Source organism: Columba livia, chromosome 1 (genome assembly GCF_036013475.1).
Source record: "Columba livia isolate bColLiv1 breed racing homer chromosome 1, bColLiv1.pat.W.v2, whole genome shotgun sequence".
NCBI lineage: Eukaryota > Metazoa > Chordata > Aves > Columbiformes > Columbidae > Columba > Columba livia.
Genome location: NC_088602.1, coordinates 78,309,742 through 78,331,580, shown reverse-complemented (window position 1 = coordinate 78,331,580; position 21,839 = coordinate 78,309,742). Strand labels below are relative to the sequence as shown.

At 38.0% G+C, this 21,839-nt stretch overlaps 1 protein-coding gene across 17 annotated transcripts in view; it reads left to right on the top strand.

The window, feature by feature from the left end:
• Positions 1 to 21,839, top strand: part of USP25 (ubiquitin specific peptidase 25) — a 396,463-nt gene that overhangs the window by 359,749 nt on the left and 14,875 nt on the right. For 15 of the 17 annotated variants that reach the window (XM_065063760.1, XM_065063673.1, XM_065063681.1 and 12 more), the window contains one exon: positions 4,531 to 4,579. The exons of the other annotated variants lie outside the window; for them this stretch is intronic. The gene's annotated coding sequence lies outside the window, so the exon portion shown is untranslated. The remainder of the gene's footprint in view (positions 1 to 4,530; positions 4,580 to 21,839) is intronic. 17 annotated transcript variants of the gene reach the window in all.

The following is a 21,839-nucleotide window of genomic DNA, read 5'->3' as shown; positions in this document are numbered from 1 at the left end:
AATCCAGAGTCAAATTTGTTCGGATAGCATGCCTGAAGTGTAAAATCTACTTTATGAAGTAACAGGGAGTTTTGCTTAAAATCTTAAAACATTATACATTTGGCTTTTGATTGCAGACACAAAAGTAACATTTTCCTTCATCAAGAAATGTATTGTCTGTGTGAACATACAAAGACTCATGTTTCCATCAGATAAATTAGCATTCCATATTCCTAAATATTAAGTTTAAAATTTATAGATAATATATTCTGCTTTTAAATCCCAGACTGGTAGATTAATGTTTCTTCTTTATATGTAGGTTAATAAATAACTGTCTAGTTACTTTTCCTGAGCCTACAAAAGGTGAAGGATATTAAGTATTCTCCATTATGCCATTTTTATTTTCAACAGCCCTCAGGAATAACATGTCTCTAACCTTCCTACTTGGAGGGCTTTATGTTTTCTTTTTGTTTGCAAACATATCATGAAACACTGCAATAATAAAGCTTAACATTTTTGTAATTTTGTATCTTAGATTTTACTTCATAGAATCGTTGAACTCCCAGTTATGCATTTCAGTGCAAGAAACCAATTTATTCTCCACTCAAAATACAAATTCTTGCTTTGTAGTTGGCATTTTTAATTACCATTAGACATTAATATTTCATGTTTTAGTAATGCAGTGTAAGTAGTACATATTGTTATACATTTGAATAAAAGTTCAAAATGTATTTATAAAATACTTTCACTTACATGAAAAAAACAAACCTAAACATACTGTAGAACACTTTCCATTTATCAAGAAAACATGAGGTCTTGTAAAAAAAGCTTTATTCTTCAATAGATTCTACGGCATGTTTTAAAACTTTAGACATGAAACAGGACTGTTTTGTTTTGTCTTGTGGGGGCTTTTTTTAGCAAGCATTTCATTCATATAAACTAAGCACTTTGTTCTATATGTTCTAGATTCCAACAATGAGATAAATAAATTGCTGCATTGGATGGAGCATAATTATTGAATTTTGGCAGAACTTCAGTGAACTCTGCCATGAAAGATTAATGTGCACAGTGCACTCTTAGATTCTAAAGTAACAGAGTAAGATAAGGGGAGTGCCTAACAGGCTCCAACCTTTGTGGTTTAGAGAAAATAGAAAACGATGGGCAAATGTTAACTTTTGGTATAAACTGCTAATGATAATGTTTTGTCATCTGGGTGATAAAACCTACAGGAGCAGACAAAGAAATCTAATTTAACACAAAGTCTCTCAATTTCTTTCTTGTTCTGCTTCCCATTTTTCTGTATTAGAATAGCCACGATTGCTCTGTTCTTAGGAAAAGGAGAACGTAGCAGGCAGACGACTTGCAGTATCCAGTACTGCAATGTGGTAATGAAATCCCTCCGTATCAGCATGTCCTATGTGATTTTTTACTACAAATATGATTTGGTTTGTGATTATGCTGCAGTGATTTCAGAATACAAGTAAAATTGCACTGGCTGGATGAAGGCTCTGTGTAGTCATAGTAGTGTTTGTTATTACTCCCTGTCACTTTTTTCTTTACCAAACATTGATAGTTTAAAACATTTGCTAGAATTGACAAATTATGGTTATAATCGTAAAATCATATTCCTCTTGGCTTTTAAATAATCACTGTGCCCAAATAATGTTTTTAACTGAGAACAAAGATGCATTGTCCTGCCAGTCAAGCTCCCTTGGCAGGACCAATAGGATTGCAAAGACTTTTTAGTATTTCAGTCAGTTCGCTTTAGGAAAGAACAGGCACGACATCAACCCTGCTCTGGGGAAAACGGCTGTGGTGCTCCTGTTGGCGGTACCCTGCCCCCAGGGGTAACTCCTCTGCTTTCTCCACCTCCCTAGCACCCTGTCCTTAAGCCCAGGTGTTTCCCCTTCGGCAGACATGTGCAGCCCCCAGCCCCAGCCCCTGGGGCTGGTTTGCAGCGGGTCTCGGGGACAGCGGCGGAATGAGCAGGCTCTGGCGTGGCTGTGGGCATGCAGTCTGCCTGACTGCCCAGTTATGGGAGTATGGCTCCGGGTCACCCAAAATCAGAATCAGAAGGAGTTAGGCAGGGAGGATGTGGCCATGGTGGGTTTTTTTTCTCTGTTTGTTTGTTCTGTGCTTCCAGACCCTTAACCCACTGCTAAGGCTGAGTGTGTTCAGTTCAGTGTTTTAAAATGGCAGGTATCCAGGATCTTGGATGTATTTCATGACTTCAAAGACGTTTCTGCTCTCCTTCCCAGTCACATCTTTAAGCTCACGATGACAGCGTTACGAGTGGGATAGTTAAAGATGTACAAGGGAAGGAACTGATCCAGGGCCTACTGCAATCAGCAGAGACTTCACGGCTCTTTGGATCCAGAACCCTGTGACCTGCGTGCTCTGGGATGCCAAAAGCTGCCTCATCGCCCTTAGTTCCTGATGGCACTAGTGTGACTGGCATTGCCATCTTCCTCGAGCAGCTTTGTTGTCTTCATTGGCACTCCTCAAAGAGGGAGGTTTACTAAGTAAAAGGCTTGGACATGCCTCCCTTGCATTGTAAAGAAGCAAGACATCTGAGTGCTTATTTTGCACATTCGTGGTCTTTTCTCTCTTGTCCGTCTCCCCTTCTAAAAATGACTCTTGTGGCTGACCTTGGTTATATCAATTCGTATCACCATTTCAAGCAGAATTCAGAAAGTGCATCTACCCATCTTCTAGTGTATCCCTATTTAAATGCTGCCTTAGATAGCATATGTTCAAGATGAACTGAATTTAGATTCTAGGTCTATTATTTTGATAATTAGATGTAATTTTCTTTCAGTAAGGTTGATTTCAGGATACCTTCATCTTCAAACAAAAAAAAAATAACTATTTTTATGTTTCTTAGAGTACTGTTGAGTGCTTCGGGTTTTTTTTACCCTGTAAGTGTATTTAGTTGGAAAACCTTTACCAAGTTATATACAGAGTGTGCCTGTGTTTTGAAGTAGACCACGATCCTTTTTTTCTTCGAGGCTTAAACGGTTTACAGAAATTAACATTTTTTTTCTAGCAATCTAAAATTTTTACCACAGACTATAGAATAGGGGGAGGAATATCATTGATTCTTTGCACGGATAGTAAATGTATTTGCAATGTGAATTCAGCTTGTGATTTACAGCAGCAGGGGTATGGACTGTTAACATATTAGATCTTTTAAGATACTACGAACATTTTTGCAAAAGTTTTATGTAGGGCCCAGTGAACATTCCCTACATTATTTTAGCGCATAAGAGTTGGGCGGACGTTTAAATGCCTACCAGGTGTCACATGGGAAGCCATGAGATGACAAAAATAAAAAGGTGCATTAAAGCAAATCTTGCTGCTCTGTCTGTGCTGACCCGGGGAGCCCTCCCTGCCGCAGGAGCAGCAGCTCTCACGGGTGGTGCGGGGCAGCGGCGCTGGGACGCTGCGGCTCCTCGTCGTGCCGGGGAGGAGCGGAGGGAGGGCAGGAGCAAAGCCAAGGCCCTGGACACCGTACAGACTGGTTGTTGTTCTGCCTGGTGGAAAGAGAGCAGAGCGGCTGCCTCGGGATCCCGGGCTGAGGTCTCTGCTTTGAGCCGTTCTCAAAGCAGGATGAGTTTCTTGCAGCTGTGACCCCAGAGCTCTTGGCAGCAGACGGTGAAGTTGTGTGGGCAGGGCACAGGGAGAGGGCTCAGCCCCATGAGGGATCCTGTGTGGCTTCATGAATTACCGCAAAACTTTAGTCCTGAATTAAAGGCAGAAAATATGAGACAGGTGAATTTTTTTTAGATGCATAAAGGTGTGGAAGCTTTTATTTCAAGCATAGTAACTGGTAAGCAGATTAAATTATGCTAAAGTGTTGTCCGGAGTTTTTTTTTATTACCTGCACATTGTGCAGGCCAGCATAGCAAATTGTCCTAAATCTACTCTGTAAAATTGTGTACTTTACAGTTTGCAAAGTTACACATCATGGCACTCACTTCTGACACCTCTGTCCCAGGGCATGCCAGGTCTCCCAAGGGCTGGACGTTGCAAATGCTCAACCTTTCCCTTCCACTATGCTGTACAAAATTTTGTGTGTCAATGTTACACTCTTCCAAAATGTTGAAAGAGTGTTGTAAAGAAGAAAAAGATTCCCAAAACTTTGGAAACTTTTTTTTTTTTTGGGTCAGAAATGAAGAACAGTGATGTACAAAGCTGTTACATTTGGGTGGGACAGAGGGGAGTAGAGGAGCAAGGTTAAGTTCAGAAAACTCAACCTAGTCATGTAACTCACAGTGTTTGCAACCTATGAAAATATTTATGACAGAACTGAAATACTGCTAGGCTGACAGATCACAGTTGAAATTGCATTTTGTAATCTTAGAGCATGGGTTAAGAAGCAGAGTATTTGACTATAATACTCCTGTTTTAATAGTAGGAAAGAAACAAATATTGGAAAGGAATTCCACCTACTTACAAGGTATCTCATTTGGGGGCATACATTAGTTTGCTAAATTCCAACTCCCAGACAGGTAATCATGAATGCTAATGTATATCTTTTATGACTTTCAGAGCAAGAGAAGCCAAGTTTAGGAGCATGCATATTGTGATATCCTCAGTGGTAAGTACCCTAGCTGCAATCAAGTTTATTACATTTTTGTAGACTAGAGGCCTTTTCAAGACCACACTTGCTGCAGCTTAGTCACACAACAGCTTCAAATGTCATTCTGGAATAATAGGGCAGTAATGTGATATACTCTATAATGAAAATCAGTGTAAAGCACAGGTGGTTGCTAGCATTTGTGTGGTCAGATATAAAAGCTTCACTATGGGTACAAGCCACTGCTTTCCCACTTGAGGAAAGTATAATTAAAAGTGGTTTCCAGATGTGCTGGCACACATCTGCCATTTCCAAAAATGAATTTTGCAAATACAAACTGAATTGTTTTGCATTCAACATTATAAAGCTGTTGATGGGTTTTCAGGTAATAAAAAGGTTGGAGGCATCAACATCCCCACTGTAAAACTGAGGTGTCTTTAGACAACAGATAGTAGCATTTTACATTCGCATTGTGTTCTTAGGATTTTCTGTGAGTAGTTCATAACTGAGCCATGGCAAATATGCAAAATCTATCTAGACAAAAATTAACATTTATTTCATGCAAACATGAGAAGTGATTCCTTGCTACTGATTCTATATGCTACCAGATAGATGCAGCAAGTTTGGGCTTCTTAATTTATTTGTTTGTTTTCAGTGCAATGAAAAAATAATACTACCCTAAAACATTAGATTTCAGCTCCTTTATCCTAATTTTCAAGATGTGTAGTCAGAAAACAAGAAAAAGACAGTGTTCTGAAAACTGACCTTTAATTTGTCACAGAACAGACAACAGAAGAAAGTCTGTATTTGTAGGCTTACATAGTGCATCCTTAGTTGAACTATCTGGCAAAACAATAAAGTAGAACAAAATAAAAAGAAGGTCTTACACTTTAAAATATTGTTAAGAGGACATTACAGGTCTTTTGATTTAGCTAAATGTAGATTTCTAGGACAAACAATTTTTCCTAATATCGACTTGATTTGTTAGAACTAGTATTTCCCCTGGAAATATTGTTATTGAAATCAAATTCCTGTTTCACAATAAAGTTTTTGCAGCTCCAGAGGTTTTATTTACTGATGCTGTGTAGAATAAGTCCAAGGGGAGAATGCTGTGCCTGTCATCTTCTTAACGACACTGCTTCTAGGACTGCACCAATGCCTGATACCTATGTCTTCCAGTTAATTTTGAAACAAATGAAGGCTAGGACCTATTAGCCTGAGGGTCTTGGATTATTGACCAGCTGTTAAATAATAAGATTTTTTTAAGATACTATGTGCAATATTGTTTGACATTTGCATATATTTCCTTTATTTATGCAGATGTGACTCATAGCATTCCTTGTCAAGTCAGATTCTAATCCTTAATATTTTATTTTAGGGAAATAGTGACACTGAGTAAATTTCTGGATGTTTTTTCTTAGTTGGACTTTTCCACTTAGAAGTTGCTTTTTTCCATTTAAATCTCTCTTTCTTGACTAAGCAGTATTGAAACCCTCTTTTAAAGTGTGGAACAGTTTGCAGAAGATTTAGTTAGAAAAATATCTACTCAGTTAAAACAATTTTTGATACAAAACTTAGCATGTAGTCCATACTTAAATTATTGGATTAACTTCTCTGTATGAAACAGTGTAAGTTGTTACAAAGGCATGGATGGATTCAGTGAGGGAATCAAAATGCAATCTTGGTAGTAAAGATAGCAAACTGTCCTATGTGTTCTTCTTTTCTGCAATAACATACTAACTTGGAAAGGTCTTAGTGCTGGTAAACGAGAGTATTCTGGCTTGAAGATATTCACATTTCTGAGTTAAGAGGGTCCAGATCAGCACATGGCATCCTAGATGTGCCTGGGGCATCTTGAGGATAAACCGAAACAGATGATAAGCAAGACATTAATCACCTCATAGTGAAAATGCTGATTTCAGCAATATTGGCTCTTTGTACAGCAGACCATTTTTTAAAATGTTTTAATGACTGGCTATATTATAGATGTTCTACCTTGATGTAAAGACTTCAAATTTGTGCTACTGGTGACTGTTTTACAAGTATGTATTCACTAACACATGCACATCCATTTAATATTAAATCACATTTAAATCACTGTTTGCCCAGAAGGTAGGATTTTAGCACTCAACTGTCATAAGGTGTTTTGTTTTGGTTTGTTTTTTTCCTGGCAAAATGCCGTTGGACATCAAACCTAGAAATTTCTACAAAAATGCAGACATTCATATGTGAAAATGTGCAAAATAAACACTACCTAGACACCTAACTTACAGTCTGTTGCAGTTAAGATTTGTTAGTGGTCACTCCTCTGAAGTGGCTATTCACGTCAGAGATCAGCCCCGGCCAGATCCACATCCTAGCTCAGTTTTGTATGTAAACTTTTTGTATAAAGGGTCAATTTTCATAAATGCTCAGATGCGTTAGACAAAATAAGTAGCTTACTGAAAAAATAGGTTATTTAAACTTTGAGGTTTACATCCTTGATAACTGCGGAATTTTGAGTCCTTGTTGATTACTCATATTGTTATTACTCGAAAAGTAAAATGCTGACCTGACTGGGGGAGATGTCAAAAGGTCTTTTGGGGCTGTGGATCAAGAGGCAAGAAGAAGGCAGCTTTTTAGACAGCAAAGATCTTACCTTGACTGATAGATGCAGAAGACATCCCACCAAAGATGTATCTCTCCTCAAGTGCAACAAACCTGTCCAGTGTACTTAAAGCAGCTGAGGCAATACTCTTCTGTAGTATAAACATCTACCAGACACTGAGTACATATTTGTAAGAGGCCAGTGAGTTGATGACTGTCAGTGGAGAAACCGTTATGTATAATATATATGATACCATTGCTGCTATTTATTGCCCACTTTGCAAGGACATCCTTTTCTGAACATCTATATCCTTACTTTTGGTAGTATTCCAGACTTCAACAAGTGCAATGCACCCTATTTCAGCTAGAAAAATGTTGAGAACTTCTGCTTTATATTGCATTTTATCTCTATTTAGCACATCTTTTTGCCTTGGGCCTTGAGTTGTTGATTTTGACACTTTGTTGTAAATCAGGATCATTGCCAGCATTTCTTAAGTCGTCCAAATACCTATTCTTCACCTTGATTTAAAGATGTCCTTCTGTGGCTTCACATCAGCTGCTAGAAGGAAATAGTCTATAACGTTAGAAATCACTGAGTAAGGCCTTGTGAAGACTAAGCGACAGAAAAAGGATGGCCCTTTCATTTTAAAAAAAATATATAACTAATGATGAAAAAAAATCATGGAGGAGAAAGAAAGAGACATTCAAAATATTTCTAAAAAGTATTATTCAAAAATAAAGGAAGGTGAATAAGGTCAACTTAAATACGGAATATCAGTAATTTTGAAATATTTCATTTTAGTTTATTTTTCTGCATATCTATATTAGTCTTTGGGGGAAGAGGGAAAAAAAGAAAGTAATTTTGCACTTTAAACCAGAACTTATTCATCTTGAAAATACTAAATGGAATATTTGAGCAATTTCAAAACACTTTCTGCTTTCTTAAATGGCAAATGAATTGACATATTTCCTTGAAAATAACTTTGCTTTTAATGAACCAGTCTTTTCTGAGGGAAAATTGGCTAAACTCCTTCCTGCTAACTGCATCACGTGACAGATATATCATGTATTTTGTACTTCTTTAATCTTTGTGCTTGTGGTTTTGTACAATGTGAAGCATTAACAAAGTATTGATTTAAGTCATAGGTTTTCTTGTTACTTCCTAGAGACAATGAAGTAGATGATATAGCAAAAATATATGAAAAATCTAGCTCAAATGTTTTGTCTGTGGAAAAGCCTTGTTTACTCAAGCAGATAAGACCACTGAAACCACCAAAAGTTGCATGCTTAGGGATTTACTCAAGGTCAGTATGTGTCACAGCATTACAAATGTACTTTATACGAGACCTGCATCGAGGTTGTTATGCTGCAAAGAACCTGGAACATGGCTGTGCAGTCGGCTGCTGCCCTGAGCTTTCATCTCCTCCCCAGCATCTGGGAAACCTGTGCCGTACGTGTCTGTAGCCAAAGCAGCGTTACCTACAGCAGCGTGACTAGCAGGAGTCCTGGGGAAACCAGAGATGGTCTCCATTGAGGGCCCACGTCCTACCATCCAGCTGCATGACTCTAGTGACTTGCCTTCACAGAATCACAGAATGTTAGGGATTGGAAGGGACCTCGAAAGATCATCTAGTCCAATCCCCCTGCCGGAGCAGGAACACCTAGATGAGGTTACACAGGAATGTGTCCAGGCAGATTTTGAATGTCTCCAGAGTAGCAGACTCCACAACCTCCCTGGGCAGCCTGTTCCAGTGTTCTGCTAACCTTCGCTGAGAAGAAATTTCTTCTCAAATTTAAGCGGAACCTCTTGTGTTCCAGTTTGATCCCATTACCCCTTGGTTGTCACCAAGAAGAGCCTGGCTCCATCCTCATGACACTCACCCTTTATATATTTGTAAACATTAATGGGGTCACTCCTCAGTCTCCTCTTCTCCAAACTAAAGAGGCACAGCTCCCTCAGCCTTTCCTCATAAGGGAGATACTCCACTCCCTTAGTCATCTTTGTGGCTCTGCACTGGACTCTCCCCAGCAGTTCCCTGTCCTTCTTGAACTGAGGGGCCCAGAACTGGACACAATATTCCAGATGTGGTCTCACCAGGGCAGAGTAGAGGGGAAGGAGAACCTCTCTCGACCTACTAACCACCCCCGTTCTAATACAGCCCAGGATGCCATTGGCCTTCCTGGCCACAAGGGCACAGTGCTGGCTCATGGTCATCCTGCTGTCCACCAGGACCCCCAGGTCCCTTTCCCCTACACTGCTCCTTCTCCCAGCATCAGCCCTTCGTTTAACTGGTCTGAAATCTCTTGGTATCTTGCTGTTGCCTAATATCATCCTGTTGAAATATTTCAATATTGTGTAAGGAAGGCTTAAAGACATAGCTCTTAATAGGGTTGTCATTCAAACTGATTATAGCATTGCTTTTAAAATTTCTTATGAAGGAATATCTGCTCTCAGCTGGAAATGTGGGCACTGTACCTTCTGTTTCTTGTGCAGGGTTATCAGCTGTGGCACTGGCACTGAAGATGAATATATCCACTCCTCACCTGTTTTTCTAATACCATTTCTGTATTCTTTGCTAATCAAATGCTTCAGAATTGAGATTATTTCTGATCAGTGCTGATTCAACTACTAGAGACACTGAAGAGCGAATACATTCTAACCATTTATTATTTGCATTTTTCTGTGATGCAACTAAGAAAGCTTTTTATTTTGTGCTATCTGGTCTCTTGTTAGAACAGGCTTCCTAGTTCAGATGATTAAAGGGATATTGTATATCTCTGGGAAATGAGCTTTAGCCATTTAGGAGCAGGGCATGAGTTTCTCCCTCTGTCAGTAGTTTGGTTTAGATGCACATTTGCACAGTGATTGCAACTGCTGTTGGCAGACACTCCCTGCTTAGTTGTGTGTTGGTAGTCTGGAGTGCGATAGCCTGATTTGGCCACTGTACAGCAACAAAGAGGCAGAGTACAATGATGATAAGCAGAGGTCTTGAAGATCTGATTTACAAGAAAAGTCTGAATTAAGTGGAGTCATTAGCCAAATGTGTTAGGAAAGAGAAGAATAACAGGTGCTGCCTTGTGGAAGCATAGTGAACTAGATGATCCCTTGTGTTCTCTTCAGCCTATCTTCCCATTCCCTCCATCATTTCCCTTCTTCTCCTATAACTTTACCCCCACCGACCCCAAGACACACTTTTTTTAATATCGCAGGGAGAATTTGTGCACAGAGCTTCCGTTTACCAAGCTTGTAAAGAGTCGGTTAGAAAAATTTTACATATTTTATTATGACAGTATTTCATGTCTGGCAAACTGATTTGTAAGGCAAGAGCTATTTTAGTGGATGAAAGTCAGGAAGTGTCTTCAGCCTGTATCATGTCTCCTTTTTGCAGTTGTATTTCCTGCTATGGTGCCTGCATTGCTTTCTGAAATGAGGAGGGACAACCCTCCTGGAGCTCTTGATCCAGGAGCAAATTCTCTGTGCTATTTTTTTTTTTCCATCCCTGGGTCCATTGTCCCCAGAGGCATCTGAAACATACCACTGAAAACTTAGTTGGAAAGCCCAACTTCAGTAAAGCTAAATAAAAGGGAGTACTTACTAGCAAATTCTGGATAGATGAAACAAACAAACAAACAAAACCCAAAACCTCAAACCCTAACAAATTATAAGTTATTTCAGCTTCAGGGTGGCAGCCTCCTAAATGGGTAAGAAAGTGCCTGTGGGAAGATCACATATTTATAGGACAGTTGAAGATAAATTGGGGTTTGAGAATAGTTTTAATTTAGTCTGGATTTTACTTTATCCTTTTCTTACCACTAAAAGAAACAGACGTGTACAATGCAGAGAATATTTGTCTAATGCTAAACAAATCCTTTTGCACATACAAAAGATGAGTACACAGAGTCTGTATTTTGCCAATGGATTCAGGAACATGCTATGAATAAGCTCGGAGAACATGCAAATGACAAACCCTTGATAAAAAATGGTAAACTGCTAACTCTTGTTATGCTAGGTAGAACTGAAGTAGCCTATCATATTTTCCTTTAAGAGATGATGGATATGGGACACCGACAGATGCATCAAATACCATCAAAGTTATGTAGATAGATAGGTAATTTCTTGTCCAAAGAGTTCAAAGTAATGTTCAGATTCTCTCCTTTGATGTGAGCTGTGGAGTTTGTACAGCAGAGTGTGTCTCATAGCATGGTGTAAAACACATTTCCTCCTGAGCAACCAGGTATCTTACTCATTAAGTGATGCTTGCCTCAACGCTCTACAAGGCAAATTTACAGCCCTTGTCTGCCAGGAAGCTCTCACACTAGAAAGCAAACATAGGCTGAAGACAAAATACACCAGGACATCCAAAACAAGTGAGTTAGGGCAAAAAGAAAACATCAACAGAACTAGATGGAGTAACAGACCAGAAGACGTGTTGGAGATGTCTTTTATCTCTGAAGAAAATTCCTATTTGTAGTGTTCTGCATGTGAGTGAAAAAAGAAAAAGAAAATCCAGCTGTGTCAAACACAGGAAAGATGGTGATAAAGTAAAACAAGAATATAATTCATCATGGAGTAAAAATCACGTAGTCTGAAAATATAGCAAGGATGTGGGCAAGGTAAGGATTCCAGAGAGCAAATTTAGGTAGAAGCAAGTTTCCATAACACATCCAAAATTACTAGGAACTGTGAGGATACTGAGTAAAGGCAAACACAAAAATAAAAATTACTGAATAGTGTTTTCAAAGGCATATGGAACTCTTTACAGTTAGATACATCTAAATAACGTTAAAAGTTGATGAAATGATCACCATGGTTCCTGGTCCATAGTTGGACTTAAGTTTGATAAAATTTGTCTGGCTAGAAATTTATAGTGGTACCACAGTATGACAGGAAGAATTTTGGAAAAGAAATTTTGTAGGCAGTGACTGCTTATTTTTAAGCAAAGATGTAATCTATCTGAGTGCTGGGGACTTTGAAGATCCACTTTTCTCAGGTAGAAAAGTTTCTGTTCCCTCGGGTTTATTTTAAAAACAAACAAATGAACATAAACAAACTAACAAAGAAACAAAAAAAAAAAACCCAAACACAAATTTCTGCATGCATTAGAACTTATCTTTCTGCAACATTTCTCCCATCCACTTTTGAGTTGTAGAAGACAGCGTAGTGGCCTATTTACTATCATAAACTGTTTGATCCTTTATCAGTCACAGTCCTCTCAAGTTTTTCCAGTGTGTACCTTCAGCTTTTTATTGCTGAATTCAACAAATTCAACACTTTTTAATTTTTTTTTTTTTCAGGTTTTAGACAACACATTTGATGTTGTCTGTACCATAATCTTTTCTGAAAGAACATCTGCTGAAGAACATCTGTTTGAAAACCTCACAGATGATAAATGAGGTTGAAATAATTATAGGGCCAATGTAGGAATTAAGTAGTATCTGGTCTTTCTGCTGCCCTTCTGAGTTGGGCTTGTATTTCACTCAAAGTATTATTCATCTTCTGAGCACAAACCAACTGTTTTGTTGGTGGTGGTCTGTTGTTTTTTTTTTTTTTTTGGTAAACAGTTATTTTTATATTCCTTTAAAAGTTAAGAAACTGGCAAGAAGAATTGTTATTGCCAAAAATCCCTCAGAGGATCAGTATCAAAGGAATCAGGATTTAGAAACCTGAGCTTGCAGCAGGAATTGAAGGGAACTCCACAAGTGTATCTCTACAATAGATGTCAGACTTGTGATGAGATTGTGGAAATCAAGGAGCAGAAAAGGAAACAAATAGAGGTCTGTCATGAACTGAAGTTATGAAAACGGGAAGAGGAATTGGCACCACAAGGAGGTGGGTTTTGAAGTCTTCAGAGCAAACCCAAATCAAATCTCTGTGGTGTTTGACATTTTGCCTGTTGCAAACAAGTGCAACATTCCAGCTGAGAAGTGTAGGTTGAAAAATCAGTTTTAAGCTGAAATAATTTGGTAGACTTTATTCCGGAGTAATGGGCCAGTAAGCAGTGAGGAATCTATGATGTAATCTAGAAAGCGAACTCATGGTTTTATGGTAGTGTGGGAGACTATTGATGGACAGGTGTCAGACCAGGATAATGGACAAATGAAATTGGAAAGGACGCTGCTGCTTTACGCCATCTGTGAGGTGGGATTTTCAGGAAACAATATCAAGCAAGATTGTTGGTGCTAACGACCCCCAATGTGCTTTTTTTTTCCCAAAAATATCTCAAGTTAAATGTAAATAGTACTTGCACATATACAATTCTTAAATGTTCCGGAGTGAATCGTGCTGTCTCACAGAACATTTTCCAACCTGACCGAAGTCACTTTCTTCTTTATACACAATATGGGTAATGAGGCATGATGGAGAACAGGAAAATCCAGCTTGCAATGGGAAATATAGGAATTACTTAAAGAGGAAAGGAAAGGAAAGGAAAGGAAAGGAAAGGAAAGGAAAGGAAAGGAAAGGAAAGGAAAGGAAAGGAAAGGAAAGGAAAGGAAAGGAAAGGAAAGGAAAGGAAAGGAAAGGAAAGGAAAGGAAAGGAAAGGAAAGGAAAGGAAAGGAAAGGAAAGGAAAGGAAAGGAAAGGAAAGGAAAGGGGCTTATAAAACACAAGGGGAAATGGCCTTTGAGAAGGGAAGGCATCAGGGCCCATTGTCCTAGAATTACAGTGCTAGTTCAGCAGTTTTCTGTTGATTTTCCAGTCATGTACACTCCTTTCTGTTTTTCTTCTTGATAGCTATACATACTCAAAGCCTCACAGTTAAAACAAGAAGATAGATGCTGAATATTTTGTTCTGGTGACTCTGTAACAACTGATATATTCTCAGCAGTTTAATGTCATATCAGAAAAGTTAGCAAAATGGACTGTATGTAAGATAATGTGCACCATACCTTGGTGGAATAAAGTTTGAAGGATTTATTCCCAACACATGACTTGAGAAGAAGCTAGGAAAGAATAATGGCCATATTATATAGATTTCTTTTCCTTTATTAGGATCAGCTGATGGTGAAACACTTCAGCCTTTCCCTCTGAGAACACCAAGGTGGTGCTAAAGTGATTTTCATCACCTTACTAACAGCAAGCAAACAAACTTCCTAACTGAAGTTCAAATGGACTTTGGCCTGAATTTAAGAAGTCAGTTTTGAAATAAAAGCTTTCTGTGTGGGTTTCTCATTATTCTTTTTCCATGACATGTTTTTTTTTTTTTTTTTTTTTGTTTTGTGGGGTTTTGTTTGTTTTTTTGTTTGTTTGTTTTCTTTTCTGTTTTCCTCTGTCACTTACTAGTTTAGCTACTGCACTTCCTTCTTTTATGATTTTTCTTATGAGTTCTTTCAAAAGAACAGGGTGCTCAAAAATGCTGCAATACAGGCTGCCACACAAAAGAGTTGTATGGGTATCACATGTGGGTAACTTCCATTGGTTTCCTCTTCATTTTGGAATCCAGTTACGAAGTTGCTTTTCTGGATTTTGGAAGTCTTCAGTGCTCACTGTTACACCACTTTGGGGCATCTCAGTTGTGCTCCAGAGTCACTTTGACTTCATCTTGGTCATTTCTGCTCCACCCCTTCCTGTTGCTCATTCCCAGTGTGTTGCTCCTGCCTCTTTTAGCTCATTGGAAACACAGGGTAACCTTTGCATCACATGTTCACCAGACATTTGTCTGTTTGTTTATTAGCCTTTGATTGTTGCTTTCGTCAAGCTTTTGCTAATATTGGTTATGAGGCAGAGTGTATTTTTTTCAAAAAATATATGACATCATGCCATAAGGTTCTTCTATTCAATTAAGTTACTCCACGTTTATGCAGGGGATTAAATGAGATCCTTGTGTGTTTTCCTGACAGTGCAGCACTTTAGCTCAGCTAGGCTTGCCTTCACCCACACAGTGCAGTATTTCCTAACAAATTGTAATAATTCCTTACGCTTATAGTTCAGTCATAACTTCTGAAGAATTTCTTATGATTTCCAGGATAAGGTCCACTTATTGTGCTGTCAGTGGAGGCAGACAGAAGTAAAAATTAGTAACCATTCATTGGAATCCTTTGATTTTTGTAATATGGTTCTCGAGCCTCCATTCTTGGAGAGTTTGAGACCTGTTTCCACCTTGTAATGTAAAAAACAAGTCAGAAATAAAGGCAGTTGGAATTTCCCTCTGGAAAAGTCCCTCTCTCTCCATTGATGGATGTAGAAATGTGTCTTCTTAACTGAGTTAAGTTAGGTACCAGAACTGAAGTAACAGGAAAATCATTGCCTTTGTTTTGAGCTCTTGTAATGTGGGTTATTAAGCTTTAGGAAAATTAGAGAAAGATTCGCATAACTGGTCTGAAACAAACTTCAAATTTCCCACCTCACTCTCTTCTCCAAGTTTTGAAGTAGTGCCCAGTATTCTTATGCTTTGAAATCTGCATCTGTTTTTCATTATGGACAGTGCTACGTGACTCCAAACAATGATCCTTCTCCTATATTTTAAGCCAGGAAGAACAAGTTCTGTGTCAAAGACCATATTGACCTATGATATTTACTGAAAGTTTGTGTGTTGCAAAATTCTCACTTATGTGTAGATATATTTTAGTTAGTGTTATTCCTGGAGACCAACTCTTAAATCATTATACATTTTATTATAAAGTTAAGAAAATGTCAATATCATATCTGAAGGATGAAGCCATTTATAGGATTTGGCTGGTGCCTTCACACAGTGTAGTGCTCATCATAAGGAGGATGCAAATGCTGCCATTTTTGTGGGAGCTCATTTCAAAAAATAACCTGAATAACCTGAGCATATAAAATGAGTTGAAAAGAAGATTATACTCAAAGGATTGTCCTTTGCTCTTCACACAGTATTTAAAGTTCATTCCTGCTTTTTTCTGCTCATTATGAATACACAAATAGCATCCTGCAAAACCTGCTGTGATACATTATTCTAAGTGCCAGTAAGATAATATATGAAGAAATCTACTGCATATCAGAGAGTAGGACTGGAGATGAAAACCAGACATGGTCTGAAATGCCCTTATGTAGCTGAAGAATGGCATTTCACAGCATGTTGGCCTCATCAGAAGCTGTGAGCACCAGTATTTACAATATCTTTAGACAGCATCTTTCTCTAAGCATAATGATTCTCAGTTTCTTTGAAATAAGCTGTCATATTACTTGAAAAGAATTATCTAATATTTAATTACTGTGATATGAAAAATGTATTGAAAAGAAGCAGTTTTTCTTTAGGTCTGCAGGTGGGAGGTAAAGCCAAACAAAACTGTGACAAGTGCATGTTGGGGTAAATCATGCATTATAAACCACAACTGCAAAATGATAAAGCAAACAATATGAAAATGTGGAAGTGGAAGGAAACTATATTCTTGGAAAATTACTAAGGCAGTGAGGTCTCAAAATATATTGCTTCAGCAGCATTTCCTGGATTTTGTCCCATAACAGTCAGTGTTTTTGAGTTAGGGTAAAATCAACACACATTTTGGGAATTGGGTTTCTACATTACAATGTCATGCTCTGTAAGGTGACTTTCAAGTTGTGCAGCTCTTATACTCACAGGTACAGTAACTGCCTGATAGGGCAGTATATAGAATTTGTAGCTATGCTATACTAAGTTTTAATAAATCCTATAGCAATAATGAAAACTGATCTGCTCTTTCATGGCTAAACATGGTTCTGGGATTTCAATATGTTGAGAAGTATTGGCTTCAGAAGCAGCCATGTGTTTTTAATTCAGCAGCCTTAATTACAGGAAATTTAATGATAATGAAGAGTAAGACAGAATAAAATAAAAAGGAAAAAAAGTACAAAAGAGACCTTACTTTCCATCCAAAGGAAAAAAGCATTCTGGTAATAAATTGGTGCCTTTACATTGGAAAATTCATTTGTTGTACTTAGAGTATATATGCTAACAGTTAGCAGTTGTCCTTTAATTTGTTTTTGCGTTCCTTTTTATTTCTTCTTTGGTTTCCCTTTTATGGCCTCAAATATCTATTTAATAATTGGAAAAACATTATGCTAACATGTGAGCCTGAACAGGAAGGCAGCTGGTGTCTTAAGAGTTTGGTAATAGGATATCAGATTTTGTCACTGCTATAAAGTCAGTAATAAATTTAGGCAAAATTTTGGCCTCATTGAACAAGAGTTTTGCCATTGACTTCAGAAGAACCAGAATTTCTTTCCTGGGGTTTGATAAGCAAAATCCTGAGTCAGAATCTGTGGCAAGCAGAGGAAAGCTGCCTGTTTGGTTTGCCTTGGCAGAGGCCTGAAGTCATCTCCTGATGGCTGCTCAGTTGCCCGTGTTCAGGCTGAAATGTTCATAGTTCCTGTGTTTGTATCATAGAGGGATCCAACCTCTGCAGCGTGTACCTTAGTAGACTATCTGATAGCTCAAGAGGCAGAAAGGTATGTAGTATTTTGTTTGTTCTGTTTGCTTTTGTTTTCCAGAAGTGCTGGAAAGGCAGTATGGAGGAATTGCTGCTGCTGCTGCTGTGCCCTCTCTGCTTTATCTTTTAGTAAATAAGACTTCAGTCTCCCAGCTTTATAAGAAGCCAAACAATGAAATAACCAAGAAACAAATGTCCAACATTTGGCACCAAATTAAACTTCAGCATGATAAAGTGTAGGGTCCTAAGCCTGGAAAACTGGACAGTTAAACTAGCAAATGTTCCAATTACAAACGAAAGATAAATTCATATTATTGTTGGGGAACTGTTTGGGTCATTTGTTCATGGCGATTAATTGAGTGAAGGAGTTAAATGGCAAACGGCAGTAGCAGCTTACAGTAGACAGATTTCATTCAAAATTACGTTTGATGTAGACTATAATCAATTATATATAGTGGTCTTCATGACAAATGTTATAGCTAAATTAATAGCTTTACCTAAGTCTGTTGGTAGATTTATTTACGGGCTGCACATCATGACGGCATACATAGATTTACAACATTAATAAAAACGTGAACTGCTTAGTCATACAGCTTGTCTGGTAAACATTCGTTTGCATATAGTCAATCAAATTTCAAAAATACGAATCTGCAAAAGCCTGTAAGTTCCAAGTAAAGTCTGACAGTCACATTCTTATCTTTCCACACCTTAATTAAAAATATCTGTTGAATTAATTTTGAAATTAACTGAAACTTCCTTTGAACTCCAATGTAATTATACTTTCAATTTGAGGAGTGTTTCTTCATAGCCCTTCTTGTGAAAAGTTTGTTAGTAGCAAAGATGATGTTAGAAACCTAAAATGTTTATTTACTTTTTAGTCTTAACACAGTAAAATTTTAAAACCTATTTTTCAGTCCACAGCATTGTTTAAAGAACAAACAAAAAACTAAAGGGGTGTCTTTTCACACTTGAAACACCTTAGGTTTTAAAATCATCTCAGTGCTTAATTCCCTTTGAAACTTAAAAAAAATAATCTAGTATTTTTAAACCTGAGGATCTACACTGAATATCACCCAGTAATTTTTGGTTTCTCTGTACATACTTATGAGCAAAGATCAGGACACAAAGATAAAGATAATAAGGATTTCTGCCATCTTTTCTTTCAGTTAGTACATCTTGATTTGTTTTCTTATTATGTTGTTCTTGGTGTCATGGCCGCAGCTACATACTAAAATTAGCTGGAAAGATGGGAAGGCATATTTGTAAGCTAATGAACTTTAGCCATTTTAATTTCTTATGCTTAAATACAATACATTATGTGCCTGATGTATATACAAACCTGGTGTGATGCAGTACAGAATATGGACCCAGACTTTTCTTAGTAGTATTCAGTGAAAAGTCTTGAAAAACACAAGTTTTTACCGTAGGGGTGGTCAGCACTGGCACAGGTTGCATGGAGAGGCTGTGGAGTCTCCATCCTTGGAGATATTTAAAACCCAATGGACACGTCCCTGAGCAACCTGCTCTGGCTGACCTTGCACTGAGTAGAATTGGTCCAGGTGATCTCCAGAGGTGCCTTCCTGCCTCAGTCTTCTGTGTATGTCTATCATACAGTCTTGGCCAATGTCAGAACTTTCAAAACTATAGGTTATTTTAAGCTGATAATCTTACAGGAATGCAAATTAACCAGATTCTGAAATTGTATTATTTGCATTTCCATGGTTTCAAATATATAGATAATATGTATTTAAAGCCATTCTTAAGCTAGAGGTTAGTAACTCCACTACTAAATTAAAAATCAAAGTATTTTTTAATTGCGTGATAAAACAGAGGAATCTGAAGGGTAAAACCATAGAAGTTGAAAGAGCAGAAAAATTGCAATGTTTATACTATGTTTAACAATATGTACTGGAGGCAGACATTAACTAGCTGAAAAAAATATGTAAATTAGAAGCTTAAAAAATGCTGAGCTGTGCAACTCATTCCTAAGATAGCTGTATGTTGACTTTCGACTCCCCAGTTTTGTCTTCTACAAAAAGTGTGTGCTCTATCTTTTAGGAACTTCTGATTCTGAAAACTCTACAGTATGGATTTACATGCATCTTGGTCAGCTAAAGACTTCAGGGGATTTAGTGTGCAATATGGTGATATTGAACCACAGATTCGTAGAATACCAGGTTGGAAGAGACCACAAGGATCATCCGGTCCAACCTTTCTTGACAAAAGCACAGTCTAGACAAGATGGCCCAGCACCATTGCCAGCTGAATCTTAGAAGATTCCCCAATGTTGGGGAATCCACCACTTCCCTGGGGAGTTTATTCCAATGGCTGATCGTTCTAATTGTGAAAAATTTCCTTCTTGTGTATTGCTAACATATTTATTTCTTGAACACTGATGGTACCCTCAGGCTGAGCCCAGAGGCCGTCAGTATTCTGGGTGCTACACAGCAGGAGATGCTGCCTGTCCATGGAGCCTCTCCCTAAGCACACAATCAGGAGGGACTCCGCAATAGTCTTCATATATGATATCAATATCCTTCACCTTCCCCCAGCTTCCCATGGGGAGTCTGGGGGGATATATTTCCTTGTTTTAATTATAATTTTGTAGGGAAATGGTTCTTGAAAGTAAAAGGGACACAGAAGAGAGGAAAATAAATTAGGGAAGTGGTGGTCTGGCAACATTTGGAGCATCAGAACAAGCAGGTGGAGAAGTATGTCTGATGTCTAACATTTGGACAGTATATTTGCATGCCAAAAACTGTTTAAAAAAGGTTAATAGTTATGTACTTGCATTAGTTGATAAGGCAAAACATACAGCTTTTTTTCTTTTTTTTTTTTTTTTTTTTTAAGATGTGGGCTGTATATGCCAATTGTGTGAGGAGATCTGGCTTCTAAAATGGTGCCCTTCTGGCGGCATCATTACCCGGTGTCCTCTTCAGTAAACAAAGAAAAGGCAAATTTATAAGCAGTTCTTTTACCTTTAAATTAGCATTTCATTTTTAGTATTTGTTTGTTTACCTTTGGAAAAAGAATACTTTTTTTTTCTTTTTTTTCCTGAATGATAGTATAAAACAATAAACCAAAACCTTGAATAACATGCATGAACATGCTTTAATATATTAATGAGTGATCAAAATACAATACAGAAATCACATATGCTGCTCTGCTGCAACTTTCAAGGTTCAATCCATCATTCTGGAACCCAGGGGGCTGGGATTTGACATCCTGCCTAGAAACCATACTTCAGATTGGCTGGAACTGTGCCATCTTATGTTCAGGTTAAAAGAGCAGCTGTAATTTGTCTGGGTAGCACTTTAACTATGCACAGCAAATCATAAAACCCATTTTCAGTAATAAACTTGAAGATAAAATAGGTCCATTTGCTTCATTTCCTGATCCATACAAGATTTTCATCATTTTGATGCAATACCACTTGGAGTTTGATCTTATAATGATGTAGATTTCTCTCACAATCTTTCTGAGATTAGCAGTTTTATTTAGCATATATGTACTATGTAGGAGATTTCCTTTTGGCATTTACTGGAAGCCTTTTTCTATTGTTCTTTGAAACTGAAAATACGAGAATAATTTCATAGTAGGAGTTAAGTTTATATCCGATTGCCACAGTAAATAAAACCCAATTGTAGTCTTTTTCGATTGTAAATACCAGATGTGAAAATACTCCATCCTGTTCTCCTTTTTCACCCTTTATGTCTTAGTATGGCTAGTTTGCAAGGGAGTAGCAAATGGAAATATTACCAGCAACTCAATGAAGATGTTTTAAGAATATATATGAATTTGATTTTTATTTATGGCTTTGGTTTGTGATGATTATAGATTTCAACCTTTTGTGTGCGTCTTTGTTTGCAAGCGTGACTTTGCCTGAGCAGCAAGGTCTGGCTTAATTTGGGAGCTCAAGTTTCCTGTGTTAACTTAGTAACTAACCCAAGGGAGCTCCTAGGATGGACTTTCCTCATGGGGATGTGCCAGTGAGCCCAGCTGTGGGGAGCTGGACCAGAGGCAGCCATGCTCACCTGTACATGGAGTCTGCAGGCTTCGTTTTAACCCCTTCTGGAGGTTGCATGATTTGGGTTCCAGCATTAGCTTTCTTCTGATGCAGGCAAATATACTGTAAGAAGCAACTTAAAATGTCATTCTAGTTTGGTAGACACCTAATGGTTTGACCATTAAATAGACTGGCCAGGCTCCCTGAATCCATAGTGCATTTACTTCCGTAGTCTTCTGCCAAGTGCCAGATCTCTGTTTTTTCTTTTTCACAGAGCCATTTCTCTGTCTGTGTTTCTACTAGGACATTTCTCTTTCAGCC